The sequence below is a fragment of the Ranitomeya variabilis genome, chromosome 6 (assembly GCF_051348905.1).
Source record: "Ranitomeya variabilis isolate aRanVar5 chromosome 6, aRanVar5.hap1, whole genome shotgun sequence".
In the NCBI taxonomy this organism is placed as follows: domain Eukaryota; kingdom Metazoa; phylum Chordata; class Amphibia; order Anura; family Dendrobatidae; genus Ranitomeya; species Ranitomeya variabilis.
This window is the reverse complement of record NC_135237.1, coordinates 243,918,817-243,938,195: the sequence shown is the minus strand read 5'-3', so window position 1 is coordinate 243,938,195 and position 19,379 is coordinate 243,918,817. Positions and strand designations below refer to the sequence as shown.

At 48.2% G+C, this 19,379-nt stretch overlaps 1 protein-coding gene across 12 annotated transcripts in view; it reads left to right on the top strand.

The window, feature by feature from the left end:
* LOC143782270 (poly(rC)-binding protein 3-like) overlaps positions 1-19,379 on the top strand; it is a 2,306,623-nt gene that overhangs the window by 2,152,675 nt on the left and 134,569 nt on the right. The gene's annotated exons all lie outside the window — the stretch shown is intronic.

Genomic DNA, 19,379 nt, shown 5'->3' with positions numbered 1-19,379 from the left:
CTTTTTTCAAACACAAATTGCGCAAAAACTACAAATCCGATCGACACGAAAAATACTTAGCACACCTCTCAGGAACGCTGGCTTCGAAATGACACCTCACTGGAGTCTGTGAGTTTAGCGGTTCGGGCCGCATTACGTGCGGACTGAATAATAAGAATAAGAAGAAGTTTACCACGGTGGAATAACAGTATAGTGCTTTGTTCCAAAGCACTATAACTAGATGGGTATTTCCTGAAGGAACTACAGATAGTGCTTTGGAATGGTGCCCGGGCTGCCCCTGCAAGACTTTGACACTTGGGTGCCCCTCAGGCGGTCCGATTTGGTGGGTTGGGTCAATCTGGGTCTGATTTTGTGGGCGGGGTAAATCTAGGTCCGATTCGGTGGGCGGGGTCACTTTTGGTCCGATTCTGTGGGCGCGGCCACTCTGGGTCCGATTCGGTGGGCGGAGCCACTCTGGGTCCGATTTGGTGGGCGGGGCACCTTAGGGACCAATTTGGTGGGTGGGGTCACTCGGTCCGATTTGGTGGGCTGGACACCTCAGGGTCTGATTTGGTGGGCTGGGCACCTCAGGGTCCGATTTGGTGGGTGGGGTCACTCTGGGTCCGATTTGGTGGGCGGGGTCACTCTGGGCCTGATTTGGTGGAAGGGGTCACTCTGGGTCCGATTTGGTGGAAGGGGTCACTCTGGGTCTGATTTGGTGGAAGGGGTCACTCTGGGTCCGATTTGGTGGGCGGAGCCACTCTGGGTCCGATTTGGTGGGCGGGGTCACTCTGGGACTGATTTAGGGGGCGGGGTCACTCTGGGTCTGATTTGGTGAGCCGGGCCCCTCGGGGTCCGATTTGGTGAGCGGGGTAATCTACTATATAATTGTCTAAGGGCACTTCCGTCTTTCTGTCTCACAACACCGCTACGTCATCATCTCGTGAGACCGCAATGCACTCTTGGGACCGGAGCGCGCAACAAGCATCGGGTACCGGCCACTCCAGGTGCAACAAGCATCGTGTACCGGCCGCTCTAGGAGGTGCAACAACCATCAGATACCGGCCGCTCCAGGAGGTGAGTATGTAACTTTTTTATTTTAATTCTTTTTTTTTTTTTAACAGGGATATGCAGTATACTATGTGACTGGACAATATACTACGTGACTGGGCAGTATAACTACGTGGCTCTGTGCTGTATACTGCGTGGCTCTGCGCTGTATACTGCGTGGCTCTGCGCTGTATACTACGCGGCTCTGCGCTGTATACTACGCGGCTCTGCGCTGTATACTGCGTGGCTCTGCGCTGTGTACTGCGTGGCTCTGCGCTGTGTACTGCACGGCTCTGCGCTGTGTACTGCGCGGCTCTGCGCTGTGTACTGCGCGTTCTGCGCTGTATACTGCGCGGCTCTGCGCTGTATACTGCGTGGCTCTGCGCTTTGTACTGCGCGGCTCTGCGCTGTATACTGCGGGGCTCTGCACTGTATACTGCGCGGCTCTGCGCTGCATACTGCGTGGCTCTACGCTGTGTACTGCGCGGCTCTGCGCTGTTTACTGCGGGGCTCTGCACAGTATACTACGCGGCTCTGCGCTGTATACTGCGTGGCTCTGCGCTGCATACTGCGTGGCTCTACGCTGCGTACTGCGCGGCTCTGCGCTGTATACTGTGCGGCTCTGCGCTGTATACTGGGTGGCTCTGCGCTGTGTACTGCGCGGCTCTGTGCTGTGTACTGCGCGGCTCTGCACTGTGTACTGCGCGGCTCTGCGCTGTGTACTGCGCGGCTCTGCGCTGTGTACTGCGCGGCTCTGCGCTGTGTACTGCGCGGCTCTCCGCTGTGTACTGCGCGGCTCTGCGCTGTGTACTGCGCGGCTCTGTGCTGTGTACTGCGCGGCTCTCCGCTGTGTACTGCGCGGCTCTGCGCTGTGTACTGCGCGGCTCTGCGCTGTGTACTGCGCGGCTCTGCGCTGTGTACTGCTCGGCTCTGCGCTGTGTACTGCGCGGCTCTCCGCTGTGTACTGCGCGGCTCTGCGCTGTGTACTGCGCGGCTCTGTGCTGTGTACTGCGCGGCTCTGCGCTGTGTACTGCTCGGCTCTGCGCTGTGTACTGCGTGGCTCTCCGCTTTATACTGCGCGGCTCTGCGCTGTGTACTGCGCGGCTCTGCGCTGTGTACTGCGCGGCTCTGCGCTGTGTACTGCGCGGCTCTGCGCTGTGTACTGCGCGGCTCTGCGCTGTGTACTGCGCGGCTCTGCGCTGTGTACTGCGCGGCTCTGCGCTGTGTATTGCGCAGCTCTGCGCTGTGTACTGCTCGGCTCTGCACTGTGTACTGCGCGGCTCTCCGCTTTATACTGCGTGGCTCTGCGCTGTGTACTGCGCGGCTCTGCGCTGTGTACTGCGTGGCTCTGTGCTGTGTACTGCGCGGTTCTGCGCTGTGTACTGCTCGGCTCTGCGCTGTGTACTACGCGGCTCTGTGCTGTGTACTGCGCGGCTCTGCGCTGTGTACTGCGCGGCTCTGCGCTGTGTACTGCTCGGCTCTGCGCTGTGTACTACGCGGCTCTGTGCTGTGTACTGCGCGGCTCTGCGCTGTGTACTGCGCGGCTCTGCGCTGTGTACTGCTCGGCTCTGCGCTGTGTACTGCGTGGCTCTGCGCTGTGTACTGCGCGGCTCTGTGCTGTGTACTGCGCGGCTCTGCGCTGTGTACTACGCGGCTCTCCGCTTTATACTGCGCGGCTCTGCGCTGTGTACTGCGCGGCTCTGCGCTGTGTACTGCGCGGCTCTGCGCTTTATACTGCGCGGCTTTGCGCTATGTACTGCATGGCTCTGCGCTGTGTACTGCGCGGCTCTGCGCTGTGTACTGCACGGCTCTGCGCTTTATACTGCACGGCTCTGCGCTTTATACTGCGCGGCTCTGCGCTTTATACTGCGCGGCTCTGCGCTGTGTACTGCGCGGCTCTGCGCTGTGTACTGCACGGCTCTGCGCTTTATACTGCACGGCTCTGCGCTGTGTACTGCACGGCTCTGCGCTGTGTACTGCGCGGCTCTGCGCTGTGTACTGCACGGCTCTGCGCTTTATACTGCACGGCTCTGCGCTTTATACTGCGCGGCTCTGCGCTTTATACTGCGCGGCTCTGCGCTGTGTACTGCGCGGCTCTGCGCTATGTACTGCGTGGCTCTGCGCTGTGTACTGCGTGGCTCTGCGCTTTGTACTGTGTGGCTGTGCAATATACTACGTGGACATACATATTCTAGAATACCCGATGAGTTAGAATCGGGCCACAGTCTAATAACTAGATGGGTATTTCCTGAAGGAACTACAGATAGTGCTTTGGAATGGTGCCCGGGCTGCCCCTGCAAGACTTTCACACTTGGGTGCCCCTCAGGCGGTCCGATTTGGTGGGTTGGGTCAATCTGGGTCTGATTTTGTGGGCGGGGTAAATCTAGGTCCGATTCGGTGGGCGGGGTCACTTTTGGTCCGATTCTGTGGGCGCGGCCACTCTGGGTCCGATTCGGTGGGCGGAGCCACTCTGGGTCCGATTTGGTGGGCGGGGCACCTTAGGGACCAATTTGGTGGGTGGGGTCACTCGGTCCGATTTGGTGGGCTGGGCACCTCAGGGTCTGATTTGGTGGACTGGGCACCTCAGGGTCCGATTTGGTGGGTGGGGTCACTCTGGGTCCGATTTGGTGGGCGGGGTCACTCTGGGTCCGATTTGGTGGGCGGGGTCACTCTGGGTCCGATTTGGTGGGCGGGGTCACTCTGGGCCCGATTTGGTGGAAGGGGTCACTCTGGGTCCGATTTGGTGGAAGGGGTCACTCTGGGTCTGATTTGGTGGAAGGGGTCACTCTGGGTCCGATTTGGTGGGCGGAGCCACTCTGGGTCCGATTTGGTGGGCGGGGTCACTCTGGGTCTGATTTAGGGGGCGGGGTCACTCTGGGTCCGATTTGGTGGGCCGGGCCCCTCGGGGTCCGATTTGGTGGGCCGGGCCTCTCGGGTTCCGAATTGGTGAGCGGGGTAATCTACTATCTAATTATCTAAGGGCACTTCCGTCTTTCTGTCTCACAACACCGCTACGTCATCATCTCGTGAGACCGCAATGCACTCTTGGGACCGGAGCGCGCAACAAGCATCGGGTACCGGCCACTCCAGGTGCAACAAGCATCGTGTACCGGCCGCTCTAGGAGGTGCAACAACCATCAGATACCGGCCGCTCCAGGAGGTGAGTATGTAACTTTTTTATTTTAATTCTTTTTTTTTTTAACAGGGATATGCAGTATACTATGTGACTGGACAATATACTACGTGACTGGGCAGTATAACTACGTGGCTCTGCGCTGTATACTGCGTGGCTCTGTGCTGTATACTGCGTGGCTCTGCGCTGTATACTACGCGGCTCTGCGCTGTATACTACGCGGCTCTGCGCTGTATACTGCGTGGCTCTGCGCTGTGTACTGCGCGGCTCTGCGCTGTGTACTGCACGGCTCTGCGCTGTGTACTGCGCGGCTCTGCACTGTGTACTGCGCGTTCTGCGCTGTATACTGCGCGGCTCTGCGCTGTATACTGCGCAGCTCTGCGCAGCTCTGCGCTTTGTACTGCGCGGCTCTGCGCTATATACTGCGTGGCTCTTCGCTGTATACTACGCGGCTCTGCGCTGTGTACTGCGCGGCTCTGCGCTGTGTACTGCGCGTGTCCGTGCTGTGTACTGCGCGTGTCTGCGCTGTATACTGCGGGGCTCTGCACTGTATACTGCGGGGCTCTGCGCTGTATACTACGCGGCTCAGCGCTGTATACTGCGCGGCTCTGCGCTGCATACTGCGTGGCTCTACGCTGCGTACTGCGCGGCTCTGCGCTGTATACTGGGTGGCTCTGCGCTGTGTACTGCGCGGCTCTGTGCTGTGTACTGTGCGGCTCTGCACTGTGTACTGCGCGGCTCTGCGCTGTGTACTGCGCGGCTCTGCGCTGTGTACTGCGCGGCTCTGCGCTTTATACTGTGCGGCTCTGCGCTCTGTACTGCGCGGCTCTGCGCTGTGTACTGCGCAGCTCTGTGCTGTGTACTGTGCGGCTCTGCACTGTGTACTGCGCGGCTCTGCGCTGTGTACTGCGCGGCTCTGCGCTGTGTACTGCGCGGCTCTGCGCTTTATACTGTGCGGCTCTGCGCTCTGTACTGCGCGGCTCTGCGCTGTGTACTGCGCAGCTCTGCGCTGTATACTGCGCGGCTCTGCGCTGTGTACTGCGCGGCTCTGCGCTGTGTACTGCGCGGCTCTGCGCTGTGTACTGCTCGGCTCTGCGCTGTGTACTGCTCGGCTCTGCGCTGTGTACTGCGCGGCTCTGCGCTGTGTACTGCGTGGCTCTGCGCTGTGTACTGCGCGGCTCTGCGCTGTCTACTGCGCGGCTCTGCGCTGTGTACTGCATGGCTCTGCGCTGTGTACTGCGCGGCTCTGCGCTGTGTACTGCACGGCTCTGCGCTGTGTACTGCACGGCTCTGCGCTTTATACTGCGCGGCTCTGCGCTGTGTACTGCACGGCTCTGCGCTGTGTACTGCGCGGCTCTGCGCTGTGTACTGCACGGCTCTGCGCTTTATACTGCGCGGCTCTGCGCTGTGTACTGCACGGCTCTGCGCTGTGTACTGCGCGGCTCTGCGCTGTGTACTGCGCGGCTCTGCGCTTTATACTGCGCGGCTCTGCGCTTTATACTGCGCGGCTCTGCGCTGTGTACTGCGCGGCTCTGCGCTGTGTACTGCGCGGCTCTGCGCTGTGTACTGCACGGCTCTGCGCTTTATACTGCGCGGCTCTGCGCTGTGTACTGCACGGCTCTGCGCTGTGTACTGCGCGGCTCTGCGCTGTGTACTGCACGGCTCTGCGCTTTAAACTGCGCGGCTCTGCGCTGTGTACTGCACGGCTCTGCGCTGTGTACTGCGCGGCTCTGCGCTGTGTACTGCGCGGCTCTGCGCTTTATACTGCGCAGCTCTGCGCTGTGTACTGCGCGGCTCTGCGCTGTGTAATGCGCGGCTCTGCGCTGTGTACTGCACGGCTCTGCGCTTTATACTGCGCGGCTCTGCGCTGTGTACTGCACGGCTCTGCGCTGTGTACTGCGCGGCTCTGCGCTGTGTACTGCACGGCTCTGCGCTTTATACTGCGCGGCTCTGCGCTGTGTACTGCACGGCTCTGCGCTGTGTACTGCGCGGCTCTGCGCTGTGTACTGCGCGGCTCTGCGCTTTATACTGCGCGGCTCTGCGCTGTGTACTGCGCGGCTCTGCGCTGTGTACTGCGCGGCTCTGCGCTGTGTACTGCACGGCTCTGCACTGTATACTGCGTGGCTCTGCGCTGTGTACTGCGTGGCTCTGCGCTGTGTACTGCGCGGCTCTGCGCTTTATACTGCGCGGCTCTGCGCTGTGTACTGCACGGCTCTGCGCTTTATACTGCGCGGCTCTGCGCTGTGTACTGCACGGCTCTGTGCTGTGTACTGCGCGGCTCTGCGCTGTGTACTGCGCGGCTCTGCGCTTTATACTGCGCGGCTCTGCGCTGTGTACTGCGCGGCTCTGCGCTGTGTACTGCGCGGCTCTGCGCTGTGTACTGCACGGCTCTGCACTGTATACTGCGTGGCTGTGCAATATACTACGTGGACATGCATATTCTAGAATACCCGATGAGTTAGAATCGGGCCACAGTCTAATAATCATAAGACTACGGATAGTGGTTTGGAATTGTGCTGTACTGTCACTTTAAGAGCTGATATTATCTGACAAAACTTGTGACCTGGTGAGCTGATGTAGATTTCATAGGAGTTGGCATAGTAACTGTGTCTGACTGCGCATATCAATGAGCTAATCAGCCAGGTGGCAGTTATTTTTAGAAATTGCCTCAGAAACCAGCCCATTATAAACGTATAGGAAAATTTCTCCATTGAAACGCATTGAAAGACTTTTTTCAAACACAAATTGCGCAAAAACTACAAATCCGATCGACACGAAAAATACTTAGCACACCTCTCAGGAACGCTGGCTTCGAAATGACACCTCACTGGAGTCTGTGAGTTTAGCGGTTCGGGCCGCATTACGTGCGGACTGAATAATAAGAATAAGAAGAAGTTTACCACGGTGGAATAACAGTATAGTGCTTTGTTCCAAAGCACTATAACTAGATGGGTATTTCCTGAAGGAACTACAGATAGTGCTTTGGAATGGTGCCTAGGTTGCCCCAGCAAGACTTTCACACTTGGGTGCCCCTCAGGCGCTGTTTTGGTAGTTGTAGCCACTCTGGGTCCGATTTGGCGGGCGGCGCCACTCTGGGTCCGATTTGGCAGGCGGCGCCACTCCGGGTCCGATTTGGCGGGCGGCGCCACTCCGGGTCCGATTTGGTGAGCGGCGCCACTCCGGGTCCGATTTTGCGGGCGGCGCCACTCCGGGTCCGATTTGGCGGGCGGCGCCACTCCGGGTCCGATTTGGCGGGCGGCGCCACTCCGGGTCCGATTTGGCGGGCGGCGCCACTCCGGGTCCGATTTGGCGGGCGGCGCCACTCTGGGTCCGATTTGGCGGGCGGCGCCACTCTGGGTTCGATTTGGCGGGCGGCGCCACTCTGGGTCCGATTTGGCGGGCGGCGCCACTCTGGGTCCGATTTGGCCGAACGGCGCCACTCTGGGTCCGATTTGGCGGGCGGCGCCACTCTGGGTCCGATTTGGCGGGCGGCGCCACTCTGGGTCCGATTTGGCGGGCGGCGCCACTCTGGGTCCGATTTGGCGGGCGGCGCCACTCTGGGTCCGATTTGGCGGGCGGCGCCACTCTGGGTCCGATTTGGCGGGCTGGGTCCGATTTGGTGAGCGGGGCAATAATTATAATAAGACTATAGATAGTGCTTTGAAATTGTGCTGTGCTATCACTTTAAGAGCTGATATTATCTGCCAAAACTGTCCTGCTAGGGTCATGTACAGTTCGCAGGCGTTGGCATAGTAACTGGGCCTGACTGCACATATCAATGAGCTAATCAGCCAGGTGGCAGGTACATTTCAAATTGCCTCAGAAACCCGGCCATTATAACCTATGTGAAAATTTCCCTATTGAAAAGCATTACAATGAGGGGAAATAACATTTTCAAACGCAAATTGCGCCAAAACTACAAATCCGATCGACACGAAAAATACTTAGCACACCTCTTGGGGACGCTGGCTTCGAAATGACACCTCACTGGAGTCTGTGAGTGAAGCGGTTCGGGCCGCATTACGTGCGGACTGAATAATAAGAATAAGAAGAAGTTTACCACGGTGGAATAACAGTATAGTGCTTTGTTCCAAAGCACTATAATAACATTTCTCTCATGTCTGCTTTACATTATCAGCGTTTGTAAAATGTTATTTTGTTTTGTTAGCATTTTAGGAGGTTTAAAAATGTAGCAGTAATTTTTCATTTTTTCAAGGAAATTTAAAAAAATTATTTTTTAGGGACCTATCCATGTTTAAAGTGCGTTTAGTGGTCCCATATATTGTTAAACCCCCAAAAGTGATACCATTTTAAAAACAGCACCCCCTGACATATTGAAAACTGCAGTCAGGTAGTTTATTAACCACTCAGGTGCTTTTCAGGAATGAATGCAAAGTGGCATGACAGAAATGAAAATGTGTATTTTTACCACCTACGAGAATGCCTCTAACTTCTGAACAGGTTACAACAGCCATCAGACTGTAAGGCTGCTTTTTGGTCATGAATTGCCATGGCAAACATCAGGACCATACAATGATGATCTCAGGGTACCGATGGGGATAAAGAGGAAGCCCCCACACTCTGTTAACCATTTATAATGATGTAGTCACTATTGACAGCAGCATCTAAGGGGTTAAACAGATTTGGACGGTGCAAACTCTGATCGTGGCTGATGCAGAAAGTTATCAGCTATAGTGTACAGCCGACAGCTGCTGGATTGTCACCTGTATGGGGATGCCATTCTCTTATATCTCAGGTCAGTTAAAGGACGTATTGGCGGTCACCCTCAGCAGTTATACAGTAAGGGTACTGGATTGTGTTGTCTCCTGTTAAGCCAAGCTTCCTGACTAGCTTGTTGAATCTGTTGCTGAACCTGAACTGACCGTTAAACCGTTGTTTGCCTGACTTTTCTACTTTAAGATCATGGTACCTCTAGAATTGTATAACGTCTGACTGTAAAAGCCTTATTAAGAGCTGCTTCTAGGTTTCCACAAACAGTTTGCCCTTACAAAGTCCAGATTTGTCAATTTTATAGCTTATGTGTAAGATAAGCCATCAAAATAGATTGGGATCTGACTCAGCTATGTGAATGCATTGCAGAGCTTGACTGAGAGCTTCTGTCTCTTCATTGCTACCATTGGCTAACAGGAGGACACATGGTACCTGCGCCATTGTTATTTTAGCAGCAGTGCAAAGTAGTGCAGCGTTTTTGTCATAGCAGATTCCTCTGCTAGTAATGTCAGATGCTTGTTAAATAGAGTAATATATTAGAATGTTAGCTCTCAAGTCCAATAAAAAATCAGACATACAGTAGGAGTAGCATGTTGAATCTAAATTATATTTGTGCATTCAGTTGCTTTCCAAATGCAAAAACCTGGATAATAATGTGTTCTGGGCTTATCTGGTGCTGAATATGCTGCATGACAAATACTACATCAGTTCATGCTAATAACAATTGGGAATATACAATCTTTTTTTATTCTAAGCTATAAAACAATGAAAGAGAACATTTACCCTATATAGATTTCAACAGAAAGTGTCAGAACAGTCTGCAACATTTACATTAAACATGTGATTGGTTGCATTTTTATGAATTCTTTGTTAAACATCGAGTCTGTAGGCCTCATGCAGGAGCTGTATATCACACTATTACACAATGCTTCTAGGGGAGAATGGCTCCACAATATTGCATTCTTTGTAGCTTTCTTTTATTCAAAATCATTTGAAATACAACAGAAAAAAAGCAAGTCCTTTCCCAGAAATTTTGAAGGTAATATACTTATTTATCTGTGACATTTTTAAACCACCTTCAGCCATTTATGATGTATACCAAGGAATATACACTTGTATATAGTGCTAGGGTCAGCACCACCATTATCCTGCATATGTATTTCCTGTGATGATATGCAATCACCACTGATTATCTCAAATTTCATTAACTCATGGGGAAATCAGATTAGACATATAATTCCAGAGGGACGGTAACAATCATATATTAGAGAGTGGGGTTATTTTGCTGTTTTGGGTTACTATTCTTGGTAATCTCTTGTATTATTACTCACAAATGAAAGCTAATAACCTTTAGATTATGGAGATATATTTGTTCTTGCAACATAAAACAGCATATTTCACTTATTTGGAGAGTACTTCCAAGATGGTGCCTTTGGAAGTTTTTTTCTTTGTTGCAGCATACTATACTATGCAATTTTTAAAAGGTTCTGTCCACTGGAGAATATTTTTACCTTATTACACAGTGCCCGCTCTTGTTATGTACAGCACCGTCCCTTACATATCAGTCTTTATTACATACCGTCCTGTCTTGTTAGCTGTGTAATGCAATGACAGCTGAGGGAGAACGGGGGAAAGCTTAATTTCCAGGTGACCTGACCTGGTTGTCAGGTCAGGTCACCGACTGCTTCATCAGCAGTCATTATATATCTGACAAAAGAGGGGACTATGTAATAAAAGAGGGCTTTGTGAATAGCAAAAATAACAAGAATACACTATGTAAGAGACAGTACTGTATATACCAACAGAGGAAGCTTTATAATAAGGTACGGCACCATATACAGGTGCTACTTTTGGAAGTGGACAGGTGCCAAGTCCTGCTCTAAAATTTCCTGGTAGACAGCTGCGCTGACTTTGGCCTTGATAAACACAGTGGACCTACACAAGCAGATGATATGGCTCCCCCAAACCATCACATATTGGAAACTTTAAATTAGACATCAAGCAGCTTGTGTTGTGTGCCTCTCCCCTGTTCCTCCAGAGTCTGGGACCTTGATTTCCAGATGAAATGCAAAATTTACTTTCATCTGAAAACAACACCTTGGATCACTGAGCAAAAGTCCAGGTCTTTTTCTCTTTGGCCAAGGTGGTCTTTGCCTATTGTTCGTGAGAGGCTTGACACAAGGAATGCGACACCTGTAGCCCATGTCCTGGATGCATCTGTGTGTGGTGGCTCTTAAAGAAATGGCTCCAGCAGCAGTCCACTCCTTGTGAATCTCCCCCAAATTTTTGAATGGCCTTTTCTAAACAATCCTTTCAAGGCTGCGGTTATCCTGGTTGCTTGAACACCTTTTTCTGCCACACTGTTTCCTTTCAGTCAACTTACCATTAATATGCTTGGATGCAGCACATGTGAACAGCCAGTTTCTTTAGCAACGACCTTTTGTGGCTGTGGCTTACCCTCCTTGTGGAGTGTGTCAATGACTGCCTTTTGGACATCTGTCAAATCAACACGCCTCCCTATGATTGTGAAGCCTACTGAAACAGACTAAGGGATCTTTTTAAATGCTTAGGAAGTCTTTGCAGGTGTTTTTTGTTAATTATTCTAATTTACTAAGATAATGACTTTTGGGTTTTCATTAGTAGTAAGCCATAATCATCAGCATTAACAGAAATAAACACTTAAAATAGATCACTCTGTTTGTAATGACTCTATATAATACCGTATATGAGTTTCACCTTTTGCATTCAAGAACTGAAATAAATTAATATTTTGATGACATTCAAATTTTGTGAGACGCACCTGTATACAGATGTGCTCAAAGGTTTACATACCCCAGCAGAATTTTTGCTTTCTTGACCTTTATTCAGAGAATATAAATGATAACACCAAAACTTTTTCTCCACTTATTGTTAGTGGTTGGGCGAAGCCATTTATTGGCAAACTACTGTGTTTTCTCTTTTTAAATCATAATGACAACCCAAAACATCCAAATGACCCTGATCGAAAGTTTACATACCCTGGTGATTTTGGCCTGTTAACATGCACAGAAGTTGACACAAATGGATTTGAATGGCTACTAAAGATACCATCCTAACCTATGACCTGTTTGCTTATAATCAGTGTGTGTGCATAAAAGCTGAGCAAGTTTCTGGGATCCAGACAGACTCTTGAATCTTTCATGCAGCCACTGACATTTCTGGATTGTAAATCATGGGGAAAGCAAAATAATTGTCAACTGATCTATGGGAAAAGGTAGTTGAACTGTATAAAACAAGAAAGGGATACAGAAAGATATCCAAGGAATTGATAATGCCAGTCAGCAGCATTCAAACTGTGATTAACAAATGGAAAATCAGGGGCTCTGTAAAAACAAAACCACGGTCAGGCAGACCAACAAAAATGTCATCCACAACTGCCAGGAAAATTGTTCGGGATGCAAAAAAAACCCATAAATGACATCAGCTAAAATACAAGACTTTCTGAAAACTAGCGGTGTGGCTGTTTCAAGATGCGCAATAAGGAGGCACTTGAAGAAAAATGGGCTACATGGTCGAGTCGCCAAAAGAAAGCCATTACTGCGCAAATGCCACAAAGTATCTTGCCTATAATACACAAAACAGCACAGAGACAAGCCTCAAAACTTCTGACTCAAGGTAGTTTGGAGTGATGAGAGCAAAATTTAACTTTTTGGCCACAACCATAAAGATTATACTCAACAAGGCCTATGATGAAAGGAACACCATTCCTACTGTAAAGCACGGAGCTGGAACGCTGATGTTTAGGGGATGTGTGAGCTCCAAAGGCACAGGAAACTTGGTCGACATTGAAGGAAAAAAGAATGTAGCATGTTATCAGCAAATACTGGAGGCAAATTTGTATTCATCAGACCGGAAGCTGCACATGGAACGTACTTAGAAGTACCAACATGACAATGATCCAAAACACATGGCCAGGTCGACCTGTCATTGGCTGCGGCAGAACAAAATGAATGTTCTGTAGCGGCCATCTCAGTCTCCTGAACTCAATACCATTGAGCCACATTGAGGAGATCTCAAGCATGCAGTTCTTGCTAGACAGCCCAGGAATTTACAAGAACTAGAGGCTTTTTGCCACGAAGAGTGGACAGCTTCACCATCTGAAAAAATAAAGAACCTCATCCACAACTACCACGAATGACTTCAAGCTGTCATTGATGTTAGAGGGGGAAATACACAGTATTAAGAAATGGGGTATGTAAACTTTTGATCAGGGTCATTTGGATGTTTTGGGTTTTCATTATTATTTAAAAAGGGAAAACACACTAGTTTGACAATAATTGGCATAACCCAACCACCATGAGTGTAGAAAAAGTTTTGGTATCATCATTCATATTCTCTGAAAAAAAGGCAGAGAAAGCAAAAATTCTGCAGGGGTATGTAAACTTTTGAGCACAACTGTAACTAGAGAGGATGGTACTTAATAAGGGCTGGTGTTATATATAACAAAAGAAGAAACTATGTAGCTAAGGGTGGCGCTATACATAAGTGAGTACATTATATACTAAGGGACTGTACTATACATAATAAATGAGTACACTATATACTAAGGGACTGTGCTATACATAATTGAATGCACTATATAATAAGAGACTGTGCTGTACATAATAAGTGAGTACACTGTATACTAAGGGACAGTACTATACATAATAAGGCTACATTCCTGTATCCATGTGCAGTGTCGGTATGCTGACCGCTTTTACAGATGCATTGAGCATGTCCTATGCTGATCTTCAAAATCGAATCAGAACAGGACATTCTCTGACCCTCACGGATCTCATTCTCAGATCTGTGATTTTAATGTATGCGTGAATGGACCTGTAAAACTCTGAGTCCATGTGCAATCCAATAAAAAAACCTGGAAGCACTCAGACATTTCACTCAAATGTGAGAATGTAGAATAAGGGATTTTAGAAAAAAAATTATCACTCCACGTCACACAGTGCAGATACAGAATAATATTTACATCCAAGCACTTACCGCTGACGTCTCGTCTGATTAGCGCCTCTTTCTCCTGTTATTTCTCCATCTGGTCAGACCTTCCTGTTGACATCTCACAACCACGACTCGTCTTGTCACGATGATGGTCGCAGCCCTGAAAATAACAACGTCACATACATTGTATACATGCATGTGTCTCCCTCTTGGATACAGATATGTACCCCACCATTAATATGCTATTAGCCATGCACCATTAAAAATATAAAGTGATAAGCAGCACTGTGCCCCCCATTAACTATAATCTCTGACTCCCAATAATATAAATCATTCAGTCTGTGACTCTCCCCAAGGCTATGTGCACACGGAATATATGCAAGGTTTTACAGTACAGGAAAAGTGAATGAGATCCTTGAAGTCTCATGCACACGTTGCTTATTTGTACTTGTCAGATTTGCAGCAGATTAAAATCTGCATAATGTCAATTCTTGCAGCATATTTCACCCATTTTAATGGGAGAATATATATACGTAACAAAAGCATGGCAAAATTTGGACAAAAAAATTAATTTATTTTCCGCATCTTTTATCCTGCCAATACATTAGGATATGCAGCAGAATTTTATCCTGCAAATCCTGAATGTGTGCACATAGCCTGAGTCCCTGTCCTGTGTCCTAATCATTCACTATAAGTACTTGATAGCATCAAAATTAACTTGAAAGTGGGAGAAGACGCTATCAGGTACTAAGTATCCTCTGCTACCTCCCAATTAATTAAAAGTCCCTGACAGCGTCTTCTCCCACCTGTTAGTTCATTTTAAAGGGTCCTCTGCACTTTACCGCCTCCTCTCCCAATCCCTAATAAATTTTAAGACCCCAATTGCATCACAATGAATTGTGAGATGAGGGAGGAAGCTATCAGGGGCTTAGCACCCTCCTCCACTACCCAGTTCATTTTGCATCCATATCTAGCGTCTTCCTCCACCACCCCCTGTTCGTAAGTCCATTATAAGTGTCCCATCCTCCCATCCCAATTCCCCACATCCCTCATTGTCCTTCTCCCCCCGCATCCCATCATTGCCCTCTCCACTACCTCCATCATTGCCCTCTGCACCACCCCTATCAATGGGCTTTCCACTACCCCAATCATTGCCCTCCCCATCACCTCCATCATTGTCCTCTCCACCACCTCCATCATTGCCTTTTCCCCACCCCATCATTGCCCTTTACACCGCCTCCATCATTGCCTTCTCCTCCATCACCCCATCATTGCCCTTTCCGCCACCTCTCTCATTCCTCTCCCCCACCCACCCGATCATTGCCCATTCCACCACCTCCATCATTGCATTCTCTCCCACCACCTTCATAATTGCCTTCTCCATCACCCCATCATTGCCTTCTCCCCCGTCACCCCCATCATTGCCCTCTCCACCACCTACACACTCAGCACCACTCACTTCTATGAACTGTCCCCCGCAGCCACACACACACAGCCACACACATACACAGCCACAGCACCACTCACCTCTCCGCACATTCCCCGCAGCATCTTCGTTGCCGGCAACTTTTTCTCAGACACAGATGTGCGCTGAATGCTGACATCATCCAGCTGCGCTGCTTTGTCAGACGGGAAGCAGAACCAGGAAGCAGAGGACGATCCCTGCAGCTCCGCTCCGCTGACATTTTTTCATGTAGGCAGCGAAGCTGCAGGGATCGCTCCATGCTCGAGGCACATGAAGGCAATCTGGCCAGCGGCCCCCAGGGCCTCGGGGCCAGAGAAACAGGCCAGATTGACCTCAGTTTTAGCCATCCTGCAGGGGCCCCCCCTACACCTCTGGGCCCCAATGCAGCTGCACCAGCTGCACATGCGGTATGTCCGCCCCTGCAGGAAGGCGTCATCTACATTGCAGTATTATGTCTCTGTGCGTAACGGTTCTATCATACTACAATCATTGAATTCTGTGGACTCATATAATAACTCTCTAAATTTCGAAGAATATTTTCACAGATTATTTGTTGCATGAATTTCTATAATGGAAAATCTGTATTAGGCCGGAATCACACTTGCAAGTTCAATGCGAGAAACTTGCGTAAGTCTCTCGCATCAGTACCCAGCACTGCAGCCGGCACTCGGGACTGGAGTGTTTGGCTGCATAGAAATACATGCAGCTGCACGCTCCGGTCCGAGTGCCGGAGGCAGTGCCGGGTATTGATGCTAGAGACTCGCCCGAGTTTCTCGCATTGAACTCACAAGTGTGACCCCGGCCTTATGCACCAGATTTGGGTTATTTCTGAAGCTTGTACATGGATGTCTACAATCCCCAGATGGCTGGGACAGTTCAGAAAATTCCACAACAGATTTACCACATATGATCATATTGTATTTGTGATTTTTTTTTTATCGTATTAATATAGGCCATGTTATAAATTTATTTTCCTAGGTGAAAATAAGGAATGTGCCTATTTTTAGAACAATTACCCATATTTTTCTGACTATATGATACACATTTTAGCCCCAAAAGTGGGGATAACATTTCAGTGCATCATACAGGGTGAAGGAAAACATTCCATGGCTGTTCATGTATTACAAGGATAACTATCCTCTGTTTCTGCCAAGGGTGATTGCTGATGGAAAGAAGGATCAAGAAGAGTTGTTTCATGCTCTTCCTCTTCAGTTTCTGCTGACACTATGATGGCTTAGATGGTGGGTAGGGAAAAGAGGTGTGTCAGGGCAGTAGCATCTATTCTCTCATCTAGCATCTGACAATAGCCTACAGTCCGCACTATCATCTATGTACTGTACTACACAAAGTGTTAGAGTCTCAAGGATGGGCTCTGATCTCTGCCACTAAAACGTCAATCAATTCACATATGTTCTGTGCAATATATTGTCAAACATCTGTGTCATCGACTCTAAATGGTGCAATTTACCCACATAGTCCTGCATCAGCTTCAGATAGCCCAATTACAGTGCATTAGTCACCGATACTCAAGTAATAGTGCATCAGCTATACATACTTCATCAGTCTAAGATACTCTAATAGTAGGGTGTTTGCCATAGATCACGCCATTACAGTGGTGAGTCCCTAGACTGTGTTTGTAACAAATGTCCCTATAATGGCAAACAGACTGCCAATGTTGAAATATGATCAATCTATTCTATTAAACATTTAGCACACCACTTGGTTTGAAATGTTTGTTTTCTTTTTTTTCAATCCATAACTTAGATGCATCTTATACTCCACTGCAGACGTGTTAATTAGTGATGAGCGAGTATACTCGTTACTTGAGATTTCCCGAGCACGTTCGGGTGCTCTCCGAGTATTTCGGTGTGCTCATAGATTTAGTTTTCATCGCCTCAGGTGCATGATTTACGGCTGATAGACATCTTGAATACATGTGGGGATTTCCTGTTTGTTAGGAAATCCCCACATGTATTCAAGCTGTCTAGCAGCAGCAAATCTTGCAGCTGCCTCGACATAAACTAAATCTGTGAGAATGCCGAAATACTCGGAGACTACCCGAGTATGCTCGGAGAAACTTGAGTAACAAGTATACTCACTCATCACTAGTGTTAATGATTAGAGATGAGCGCAAGCGCTCATTACTCAATTTTTGCCTAGGGTGCTCGGGTATGTATAGAGTATCGTGGGTGCTCGAGTGACATGTTCAAGTCCCCGCTGATAAACACCCACAAAACGTGGAGATTGCCTGTGTATGTTAGGGCAGCGATCACTTGCGCTCATCATTATTAATGATATGTGTATGTTAAGCGTACTTTTTTATTGTAACTAATTAGTCTTTGAAAATTTAGCAGAAATCATTCTTGATTTGGTAATTATCCCGTGACATACTCCCAATAATCACAATTGTCCTATAGTAAAATTTGAAAATTTGATTACGTCATATGTCGTGTCCTTGCATTTGATGCCGGCCGGCGTTCATAGGAGACTGTGATTACTGCTGTTATGTATAGCACAGATGATCGGACGATGGTAGCTTCAAGTCTCCTAAGGGGACTATTAAATAAATTAAAAGTGGAGAAAAAACGTTTTTAAAAATATGAAAAAAAAATTAAAAAAAACACAATTTCAAATCACCCCCCTTTTCCCTCACAGAAAATAAAGCAATTTAAAAAAATGCACGTGTTTGATATTGCTGCATTCAGAAATGTCTGATCTATCAAATATAACATTAATGAGATCGAAAAAAGACATAACGGGAAAAAAATCAAAACACCAGAATTACGGGGTTTTTTTGGCTGTTGCAACAAATCAATACAATGTAATAACATGCGATCAAAACATCATATCTACCCCAAAATGGTATCAATAAAAATGTCAGCTTAGAATTTAAAAAAATAAGCCCTCACCCACACCCTGATCACCAAAAATGGAAATGCTAAGGGTCTCGTAAAATGGCAACAACTTATTTTCATACAAATTTCAGAATTTTTTTTCACCACTTAAATAACTTCATGTTTGGTATCTGTGTATTCATACTGACTTGGGGAATCATATTGCACTTTTTTTTGCAATGTCACCGTACTTAGAATTTTTTTCCCAGTTTTTCAGTACACTATATGGTAAAATCAGTGGTGCCATTCGAAAGTAAAACTCGTCCCCCAAAAAAACAAGCCCTCATATGGCTATATTGACGGAAAAAATAAAATAGTTAATGCTCTTGGAAGAAGGGATGAAAAAAATGAAAATGGCCATGGTATGAAGGGAGATTCCAGTATCCCACACTTCCGTATTAGGAAGTGAGCCATGCCGGTGATGTCCTACAGATACCTGTTGGGATTAATGCATGATTGGCAGGTATTGTGCATCCATCCTATTTATTATGCTAATTCACTATTTGGTACATTTTGCATTAAAATAAGAAAAGTCCCCCATTATTTCTATATTTGCATTAGACAGACAGATGGTAAGTAGTTGCCTGGTTCATAGTTGGACTGTTTGTTGTCCTGGATCCCTCACTTCTTTCCGACAATATAGAAATGTGATGGCGTCACGATGTGATTATTACTGGCCTCATCCTTTCCACTCTAATCCATCAATCAGTTTAGACTTAAACATAATGAGCATCTGCCATTAAGTGTTAATTGACACTGGCTTAAGTCTTTCAATCTTTACTTATCGCCAGGAACGGTAATCCAACATAACATTTTTGAGAAGGAAACGTGCAGCACATATACCAACCGTATAGCATGACGAACGAATACCCTGTTAATGTTACAGGTTGTAAAATGTATTAGTTCCGTCCTTTCTATAGTTTCACATCTTGAGCTTCTTTTGCAAAGTTCATTAGGGTGTTTTAATCTTGTTGTTTTGTTTATTCTGAGAATGAAAAGCATGCAAATGTAATAAAATGCAAGGCTTCATCCTTTAGTTGTACTGCTTCACTTCCAACTAATGTGAAAGGCTCCACTTCTGAAGGTCTCTGGAGACATGCTTCAGTTAAGCTCATGTTTTACCAACATAGAGATGCTGTCCTAGGGAAGATTTAAT